The sequence below is a fragment of the Zeus faber genome, assembly GCF_960531495.2.
Source record: "Zeus faber genome assembly, chromosome: 13".
Lineage (NCBI taxonomy): Eukaryota > Metazoa > Chordata > Actinopteri > Zeiformes > Zeidae > Zeus > Zeus faber.
The window spans coordinates 2,037,427-2,048,405 of record NC_137198.1 but is presented as its reverse complement, the minus strand read 5'-3'; the positions used below and the strand labels follow the sequence as shown (position 1 = coordinate 2,048,405).

At 45.7% G+C, this 10,979-nt stretch overlaps 1 protein-coding gene across 2 annotated transcripts in view; it reads left to right on the top strand.

The window, feature by feature from the left end:
• Positions 1–10,979, top strand: part of LOC307239479 (transcription factor IIIB 90 kDa subunit-like) — a gene marked incomplete at its 5' end in the record, with an annotated part of 92,429 nt that overhangs the window by 44,538 nt on the left and 36,912 nt on the right. The gene's annotated exons all lie outside the window — the stretch shown is intronic.

Sequence of the window (10,979 nt, the reverse complement as noted above, 5' to 3'; positions counted from 1 at the left end):
CAGTCCTTCAATCCTCAAATCGGCAACATGTTCATCATCATCATTTCTCTTGAATTTTTCTTCTTTCTTGTTGTAATCAAACGGTTCTGCTCTGAAAAGATCAGTTCTTTTCTTTTCCAGATTCATTCCTTTGTCTGATACTGGATCAATTCTCAGAACCACAGAGTCGCTAGTTAATCGATGGAGGAGGATTTTAGGAACGTTGCAGCCCTTTTTCAAAGTTTCCCTCTGAAGGTCAGAGGTCACACGAGGAGCTTCTGACCCCTGGTGCACGAAGGGTTAAGGCGGCGTACCCCCTCCGGTTCCAACCTGCGACTGGTCCGTCACGAAGCTCTTTATTTACGCTACGGTCAAACCTCCCACATCCCATAATAACCCCCCCACCCCCCGGGGCTGTCCATTGTCACGGAAACCTCCGAGGCAGGCGGTTCGAATGACAGGATGATTCACAGGTTTCTGAATCACAGGCTTTCACACTAACAGCAGCGCTCCCTCGCTCTATCCCACCCCTCTCCCTCTCCCTCTCTCTGTGATACCACCGTGACTCATTCCCTTCGTCCTCTCAACAGCAGCGTCTCCATTAAACGCTGGAAACTAGCGATCGAAGCTTTTTAATTTGGTAATTTTTTAGCCCGTGGTAATTAGAGAGAGCGTGATAAAATGAGAGAGAGAGAGATAAAGAGAGAAAGAGAGAGACTACTTGTATGTTTTGTATTAAAATACCAGCATAGATTTAGAAATTAGGATTTATAAATAATCTGGTGATCCAGGGTTTACATCTGATCCTTTACTGAACTGTACCGAATTTAGGAGTTGACAGTTATTTTGGGCTCCTTAGAACCTAATGACTGACATTACAGTTCATATGAGCCAAAAGGCAGAAGGGCAAACCTTTGAAATCCTAACATCACGGCGACCGGGGACCAGCTCTGGTTGTAGAGCCAACGCCCTGCTCAAGGGCATCGGCAGGAGCGATAAACCTGCCGTGCCTGTCTTTTATGGTGGAGGATGACGACGGGGAGAACGTGCACACTTTGCAGAGAAGAGAGACCGAACCCTCTCGCTGTGAGGCAGCGATGCCGACCCCTGCGTCGCCATGGTGATGAGCCAGAGGTCACAGCTGTGGCTGCCCCGGCAACATTCTCGAAGTTCCCTCGGAAAATAGTTTTTTACTCTACAGCAATTAAGCCAATGGACATCAGCTCTGTCATCTCACCCGTTTGTGAAGAGACGATTTGAAGCCTCCAGCCGCCATCTTGGCAGGAAATGGAGGCGGAGCTTTTTAAAACGTGGTTGACGGGGCGGAGCCTTGGTGTGTTGCGGCCGGGGCCGGTGAAAACCACCGGACGATCGGAGGAAGGAGGAGACACCCCCACCTTGCAACAACGCCAACGAGGGACCTGTCAATCATGGCAACCCCGCCCCCCTCTTTAAGCCTTAATATCCAACTTCCTGAGACTTTGTTTGTATGTCAGTGAGGAATGTCGTCTTTTTCCGTGACTTTGGTTCTGTTTTTTTCTGAAGCATTTAGCAGCACTAGCTGAACTTCTGTTTAGGGCACGTCCACATTGACTTCAGCCGTGACCTCTGACCTCTCAAAGGGTTAAATGTGGTGGAGTCCTAGTCCCAGTGTTGGTGTAGGGACTCAGTAATTGTGTTTTTGTCATGATTTTCCAGTACAGGCTGTTTTTCCAGAGCTCACATGGGGGTGGTGCGGGTGGTGTGGGTTTGGCCGGTTGCTGTGGTTGGGACTTAGTCCGGGCTAATTGACGGGGGTCCCCGCCCCCAACCCCACCGGCTCCAACTTTGAAGTATAAAGTGGACGTAGTACCTTGTCATTATGACTAAGCTGTGTGTGTGTGTGTGTGTGTGTGTGTGTGTGTGTGTGTGTGTGTGTGTGAGCGTGTGCGCATGTGCGCACACGCCTCTCGCGATACCTTATCGATACACTGGCGCCAAATATTGATATTTTTATTAAAACATGGTGGTGCTCTAAACTAGTGGTGTAACCGAACGTAGATGAAGCTCCACGGTGCGGCTCGTGTGTGAATCGCGGATCAATTGCAAAGTGGAACCATCGCAGTGAAACAAAGTTTTACTGTCGCTGTTGCTTTTTGAAGTCGTTATTCCATCAGTCTGGAAGCAGAGTCGTGCGTCGCTGCGTCGCTGCTTCTTCACCACGTGTGGTGAACGAGCTGCTGTGTGTCACCGCTCTGCCTCTGCTGGTCCTCCATACTGGAAGGGTCAACATCCACCGGTAAACTACGCACCATGTGTATTGAGAGATGCAGACCTCTCTACAAAATCCACTGTAACTCGCTTCACTCTGGACCCATTTTCAATGAGATTTAGTTTGTTGTAAACGTGAGAAATTGAACATGACACTGGTTACTGTGACCAGAGTCCAATTCAGTCCTATCAAATCTTTTTATTCGCTACCATGTTTAAAGGTAGGTCTCATGCTGCCTCGTGTTGCTTTACGCTTTGATTTCACTATCGATTGTTGATTGAATATTTTAAGATATTATTTAAACATGTTATTGTTGTGCGTTGTTTCATCTCACTCAAATACTGTGAAACAGGCACCACAAGGCCTAATACATAACAAAAACAATAAATACATAATTCCCATTTTTTATCTTTTTAGGGGTCGCTTTTTTCTCTCCCGTTGCAGATATCGTGATGTATGGCAGATGAATTGTGTTGATGTATGAAGTGTGGCAGAGTCGATGTGTCGTGGTTACATCGTATCGTACATCGTATCAGGATAGAATCACATCGTGAGTTGCTTTGTGATTCCCACCGCTAATAGAAATATCTGTCTATATGTCTGTATATTGGTCTGTCTGTCTATCTATCTGTTTCTGTCTGTCTGTTTGTCTGCCCGCCTGCCTGCCTGTCTTTCTGTCTCTCTGTCTCACCCTGAAACTCTGCCGCCGTGTCAGAGAACCAGTGTTTTGGTGTAGGCGCCGTGAGTCCGGGTGACTTTGATTCATCCCTGGTTTTGCCGGAGCCCTGGTCTTGGGGGAGCCGCAGCCATTAGAGCGGCCATTGATTGAGGCCGTCCGTCAGCGACCGAGCACTTAGTTCAATCAATGGCTTCTGCCTCGTCCCGAGCCCACGCTGGCCACGCAGCGCCGGGCCGGGGTTTGATTTTATCTTTCCGGCCGTGATGTCAGTGATAACGGAGTGTTGAGGTGCCAAGACATTTTTGGTTTTGGCCTTTTGCACTTGTATCGAAAACACAAGTGCAACCGTCCGGGGGGGAAAAAGGGATTCTGCCTCTCAACCTGTTGTTACTTTATCGATGCTCGACCACTCTCCCAAAAAACAAAACAGAAAAACTATCTGCTAGACCGGGGGGGGGGGGGGGGGATTAAAGTTTACCATCCATCACCCCCTAAATTGAAACTCTGACAGCAATCACCGCAGTAAATTGCAGCTCTGGTTGGGAGTAAATGGCCTTTTTGGCAGACAGGATTGTTATCTCTCAGACGTGTGAAACAGGATCTGGGCGCAGAGCTTTAGAGGTTCAGAGAAACAAGGCAGGTTCCTGCTCGGCCGTCTGCGCTTCAGTGCTGCTGCCTGAGGTTCTACCGACATTTTCAAATCCTTTTCAGACTCGGTGATGGGACTGACTCCACGCAGGGTCTGTATGGACGACATCCATTTAATGTGTCGATTTACCTGTTTGATTTTTTTCATCCCGACAACTCGGACCATACGATAAAAACAAGCGGATGTTTTTGATTTATTAGAATTATTATCATATAATGACGTTAAATCGGCCTATTCACACCTATTTTGAAGAAAAAAGGCCTTCATTTGAATAGTTTTGTAGCTGTCCTGCTGAAGGATTCCTCCAGGTCGACCCACATCAGACGTCCAACTTGGGACCTTTTGGGTCCTGCACCAAGAACCTGAACCACTAACCCACTGGTCTGCCGTCCACGGACCCTCCTGGGCAGTGGTTTCAAGTCAACCCGGTGGAGCACCGGTAGAGCCGGTGTCGGGGCCTTTCCTCACCGAGTCACACCAGGATAACTGTTTTTTCAATGTAAGCAAACATGGCATCCGACGAGCTCCTCTGGGATGTCTGAACGCTGCTCCTCGACACATGAGGGCCCTCCAACTCAACTGCCTCACCTCCTGAAATCCTAAAAGAGGTTTGGAACCCACCGCGGTCGGTCTTGAGCTTTGGCACGGGCGCGTGGAGGACGCCCCGTCGTAGTTCACCTTTAACGTGTCGTCCCTGCCGCCGGGGTCCCTCGACCAAAACACCCAACAAAAGACGGAGTTTGAGGTCGTGGTGAAGCAGCGTGGCGACATGGGCGTGGTTGTCTTCACCCGTACGCCCTGGCGCTTCACGGGGACAGCTCTGGCGCAACAAACGTAAATAAATACGGCTTTACAGCATCAAACAGTGGTTAGAGCAACAGCGGAGGGATACAAACAACAGTAGAATGCAGTGAGTCATCTTGTTTCCTCCGTGGTGGAGTCCTTCACCCTCTCACGCTTCAAACAAGTTTCCTGTTTTTTGGGAGGTGAAGGGGACACGACGCAACAACTCGACAAAACATACAACACAGGTTGAGTGGTTTTTAGAGATTTAATGCGTAAAAGTTACATTTTGTGCCTTTAAAGGAGCAGGACGTACCCGGTGTCGCCGTCTGACTCCCTTGAGGATGAGACTTGTTTTGGCTTTTTCAGTTGGAATCCTCTGCTGGGATGGAGCCGTGTCGGCAGAAATGCATCAGTGTTTGTGAAAAGACCTTTCAAGTGTCCCCACCAGAGAGGGAGGGAGGGAGGGAGGGTGGGTGGGTGCTGTAACAGTAAAACACACCAGCTACAGACTGTCAGTCCATCTGTCTGTCTGACTGTTGGTTAATAATTAACAGGGGTTTGTAGATTATTGTCAAGCTGCTGTTTGTTTGGTGTGGAGACACGTTGACTGGCTGACTGGTTTACTGGTTTACTTGTTGACTGGTTGTTCCTTGTAGCGGCAGCTGGGGAGGCCTGCGGCGGGGGCAGAGCCTGTGGGCGGGGCAGTAGTTTGACTGACAGATGGCTGGACGATGGGGAGAGACAGCTGACAGGGCGGGGAGAGACAGACAGTGAAGGGATGCAGACAGACACATACAGACCAGTCTCTCCAGGAAATTGCGATTTTGTAATTGAAATGAGTTGAGTTTGGGTCTTGTTTGCTGCTTATTGAACGCTCCATTAAAAGTTTGTTTTCTAGACTCGTTACTGGAGCCCAAGCAGAAGTGGTATTTTCTTGTTTTTTCTAACTTGGTTTGTGGTTCTTTGTGTTTAGAAAAGTGGTGAAATATTTCCAGTTGTTTGCGTGACGTGCAGAATGAAGTGATGACACGTGACTTTCTTAGAATGTCACGTCATGTCATCAATATGTGATAGAAAAAGTTTGTCCTGCAATTTTGCTGCAAAAAAAAACTAAGTTTTGAGAAAAGGTACAAAATGAAGCATGTTTTGTTGCAACAATTGTGGAAAAAAACTGAAATGCCTGACTGACAGACAGCTGAGCGTGCAGGCAGACAGGCAGGCAGACACAGTGACAGACAGACAGCACAATTTCCCACCAGCAGACGAACAAGAAGATGATGTTTAATAATGATGTCTCTCAAGGCTGTGTGTGTGTGTGTGTGTGTGTGTGTGTGTGTGTGTGTGTGTGTGTGTGTGTGTGTGTGTGTGTGTGTGTGTGTGTGTGTGTGTGTGTGTGTGTGTGTGTGTGTGTGTGTGTGTGTGTGTGTGATTAGAGTCATCCTGGTGACCTGATTTACTCCCTTTTACATTTGTGTGAAGTGCTTGTCAGCGGGGCAACCAGAACGCACAAATGGTTGCCATCGGCCCAAATCAGGTTGCCAGGGAGGAACTGGCATTTGCAATTTTGGCAATTGCAATTTAATTCTGAAGGTTTTAATGCAAAAAAAAACCGCATCAAACTTGAGAACAGCAGCAGGAAAACCCCGATCACAAGGAAGCTGCGGGCATTTCCCGTGGCGCCTCCCGCAGGAGACGCATCCGCTCAAACTGGGTTCATGGCGGAGGATGAGCAGCTCCTGACGTGGGCTGTTAAACGCTGCTTGAGGCAGGATCAGCAGCCATGTGCGTTTCACTGCCAGCGTGCCCCTGGGCAAGGCACTAAATGCCCAAGTATAAAACCAATATACTACAGAATAAAATACAGGACAAGTCAGTAAAAAAGTAAACAAATAAATAAAGTACAAAAAAAATAAAATGCATATAAAAAAAATAAATTGTATTATACAGTGTATTTGTCTTTATGTTGTCTGTAGTTTAATATTGTCTTTGTAGATATTAGTATTTAGATATATTTTTTATTTTTCCATGGATAGTCTCCAGTCCTTTTAATTTATAGATATATTAATTGAAATTTTTGATTTATTATGACTTATAAAGGAGTCATTTTGTATTCAACCAAATTCAATTTGTGGTATTTAAAAAGTACATACATGTGTATCTAGAGAGGGAGATAAATCCTAATTCTTGTGATCACAGTTCTGCACGCTCCACTTTGAGCTGTTAGAATTCTGCTAATCAGCGTTGCGTTGGCGCTGGTCGCCGTGGCAATGGCGACAGTTGTCCGAACATTCCTCGGGAGCAGTGCAGACATTGGGGCATTTAAAGTCTTTCTCTTCCATGTTCACATTCCCCAGATTCCTCTGTGACCGTCTTTCTCGCAGGCTTAATGAAGGCCCTTCTTCCTCTTCTTCTCGAAGTGGTTCCTCAACGCAGAGATAAGCCTCTTAGCGCTGGAGCTCGGCCACTGAGAAGGAATAATGACGGGTTGTTCTCCAAAGTTCTCCAGCTGCACAACAGGAACGTTTCCTTTTTTTTTTTTTTTTTCAATATGTAAATTTGTAGGACGTCGGAAAATAGGCCAGATAACGAAGCGCTTCTCACATCATCAATATTCATCCAAGTCCAAACGAATTATGTTTCACGACAGTCAAATTAAAATGAAATCCAGTCTCTGTGCATGAATCACATCCAAAATGACCCCAGTTTGTACATTTTATTAAATTAATATTCACTTTGAAATTTGAAGCAAGAAAAATAAAACATCATCCGTGTCACTGTTGACCCACCATGTGCATCCTCATGTTAAAGATGAAGCGCTGACATAGGCGTAAGTGGGGAAAACTCAGTCTTTCTGCTCCCAGACGAGGAAGGAGCCATTGGGGTTATTATTTTCGGGGAGGTGGAGCAGGTGGTTGGGCGGGAGTTTTCTCCTCCAGGGTCAGTGGGGTCAGTGTTTAATGGTCTGCCCCGTCGCTCCTGTCACCAAGTCTCTCGCTCTATTTATCGCCTGGCGACACTGGCACCCGGGACACACCCCGGAAACACCCCAAACCACCCGAAAATACCCTGGAAATACCCCATAATGCCCCTAAACGGAAATCCAAAACACCCTGCAAACACAGCCAAACGCTTTAAAACAGCAGCAGCAAAACCAGCATCGGCCCAAACGTTCAAGGAAACAAGATATTATTGGATGTCAGGGGAACGGCCCCGAGCCAGGTTTTATAAATATATCTTTCTATGTGGAATATTAAAGAGCACAAAATGAGCCTCTTATCTCCAATATGCAAACGTCTCAGGGTCTGTGATGTTGAGCGTTGCCAGGGAAACTCAAAGGGATTCCCACAGACATTAGATTCAATAAATATATCTTTCTATATAATATAGAAGTAACAGCAAAGTGCAAAAATAATATTATCTCCTTAGGCCTGATGACAAAACTTAACCTGGCATCATCAGAACAATTCACTGATGTGTATCAGTCTGGAATCTCTCCATTCATGTTTGATTTCCAAGGGGTGCAGACCCCCATGTCTCTGGAAGCAATTGGATGGACCTACAACCAGTCAAAGCATTGGATAGACCTACAACCAATCAGAGCACGGGATAGACCTACAACCAATGAGAGCATTGGATAGACCTACAACCAATCAGAGCACGGGATAGACCTACAACCAATCAGAGCATTGAATAGACCTACAACCAATCAGAGCATGGGATAGACCATCCTTCGACATCGACCGTTCCACATCAGCGGCAGTCAACGTCTCTCCTCCGCATGGTCATGGTGTCAACCCCGCCCCGTATTAGATAGACGGTTGTGATTGGCCCGACCGGGATGAGGTCGGGTGGAAACCTGTTTGAATGGGAGGGTGGCTAGAGGTATTTTGCAGATGGAAGATGATCTGCAGGTTGCCCTGGTTCCCAGGAAAGGTAAAACCCTTCACTTCAACTTGTTTCATGTAAAAGAGAAACTGGCAGTCAGTGAATTTATATTATATACTACGTATTTATATAATATATATTTATTACATAAAATGATGAAGAAATGTTGGTGGATAAAGCTTCAGAAACAGTGCAGCAACCTTTGTCCAATTATGGACTTCCAGGTCAAAGGGACATTTTATTTCATATATAATCAAACTTTTGATTGAGTTATTTGAAGTTTTGTTTTAAACCAAATCCAGCCGACTACAAAACAGTTATTTTCCTCATACTGACGTTGGTTCAAGATCAAGAGGTTTATTCGTCACATTATTTTCTCTCCATCCTTTTTAGAAAAGCTCCATTTCCTCAGAAGTCTCCAAATGTCACATTATTTTGAGAGGTGAGGAGCGATGACAGGTCGTGGACGCAGCGCAGTGTGACCCAAACATCAAACTGCTGCTTTTATTTATTTGCTCTGTTTTTAATAATCCAAAATAAGAATCCATATCCAGTGCGGGGCGCGTGGTGCAGCGTGCAGAGCCTCATTGTTTTGACCTGATTTCCATCCGTGCCTCTGCAATATTGTTTTATTTGTGCATTACATAAGCAACGTACTGTCTCTTCCATCAAGACCACATTTTAATGAGACTGTGTTGCCTGGAAACGCATCAGTCACTTGTAAACAACCCCCCCCCCAGGCCGCCGTTACCATGACGCGCTAACGGCTGACTGACCCTCCCCTGTCTGGAGAGGAAGGCTTTATCCCACCCAACACGCACACTATACACACGCACACGCAAACACACACACACTTAAAAACACACACACACACACACACACACACACACACACACACACACACACTCTTAAACACACACACACACACACACACACACTCTTAAACACACACACACACACACACACACACTCTTAAACACACACACACACACACACTGACACACACACACACACACACACACACACACACTTACACAGGCACACACACGCACACACACTTAAACACACACACACACACACACACTCAAACACACAGATGCACACTTAAACACACACACACACACACACACACTTAAACACACACATGCGCACACTTAAACACACACTAACACTTTAACACACACACGGGCACACACACGCACACAAACTTATACACACACAGACACACACATGCACACACACACATGCACACTCGGACCCAAACAACGAAGCAGCTGCAACTGGATGTATTTGTTTTTGTTTGTTGCGGTTTATTTGTTGTTGTTGTTTTTCTCGTATTTAATTTACTAGATGAAATGCTACGACTCAAAACAAACAACTAAACATCCATTCATGACGCAAACTCAAGCTGTGAACAAGGAACTCTCTCCCTCCCCTCTCCCTCTATCTCTCCATCTCTCTCCCTGTCTCCTGCTCTCCCCCCTCATCCCTTTATCTCTCCCCCTCCCGCTCCATCCCCCACCACTCCCTCCCTCTCTCCCTCTCCCTCCCTCTCTCCCTCTCCTTCCCTCTCACCCATCTCTCTCTGCTGTAGGGTGTGTTTCAGTGTGGGAGTGCAGGGTCAGGGTTCGAGGGGAGGTTTGGGGTTTGGTTCTGTATTGACGAGCAGACTCTGCCAAGAGGCCTCAGGTGTTTGGGTTAAAAAATACAAAAATACCACTTTTCCTTTAAAGTGATAGAACTAGAAATATATATTTTATAATAATGAGACAGAGGACGATGATTACAACTGAGGCTGAGTACTCTGATCGTTGCCAAATACTGATATTTTCACATACAATAATAGTGAGTGTTAATAATACCATATACACACGAATTATGAATAATTATTAAAATATGATAATAATTATAAAAAAAATGAATAGTTGTGTGTTTATTATTTCTAGTAAATGATGGTTCACTGCTTTGTTTTTAAGTGTCTCAGGTGCATTTCCACATCTACATCACTATTTAGCGTCATTGATGCTTTTTTCCAGAGACAGTAATTCACACACAGTGTCTCCATCATCCTCCTTCTCCCCCCACGGCTCCACCTCCTCCACCCTCTCTCTCGCTCTTATCTCTCTCCCACACTTTACCAAGAGGGTCCCGCAGGCTGGACCCGCCTGATAGTGACTGGCTCATTGGATCACTGATCCAGTGATGAAGTTGAAATACTAATCAGAAATAATAATAATCTACACAATAACCCCCAAAGTTTGGCATAGAGTAAACCTAAAACCTAACAATAAACCGTCAACCTCTATCAACAATTAACATTCTTCTAACATTTCAATTGTGCAAGATTGAAAATGTGCCAAAGTATGTACATGTGGATAAAAGTCTGTTCATTATTAGTACACATTAGTAAACATAGTTAAATTGAATAGTATTTACAAAACTAGAAATAATTCAATACATCTTTTGAGACCGGTTCAGTTTTGACCTGAGGCATTCTAGGGTTAAAAAAGGAAAGCCTTATCTCCTAATGAACTGGAATGGCTGACTGCATTACGGAGTTGTGCACACGCACGCACGCACGCACACACACACACACACACACACACACATCTTCCTCGTGCACCGGCCTTCCTGTAATTAAGCAGCTTTTTGAAGTGGCTCCTTTGGGGAGTTTTTCAGGAATTTGGGCGGAGCTCAGGCAGAACGCTGACACAAGTTAAAGGACTTGCCTCAACCCGGCATCGCCCCTT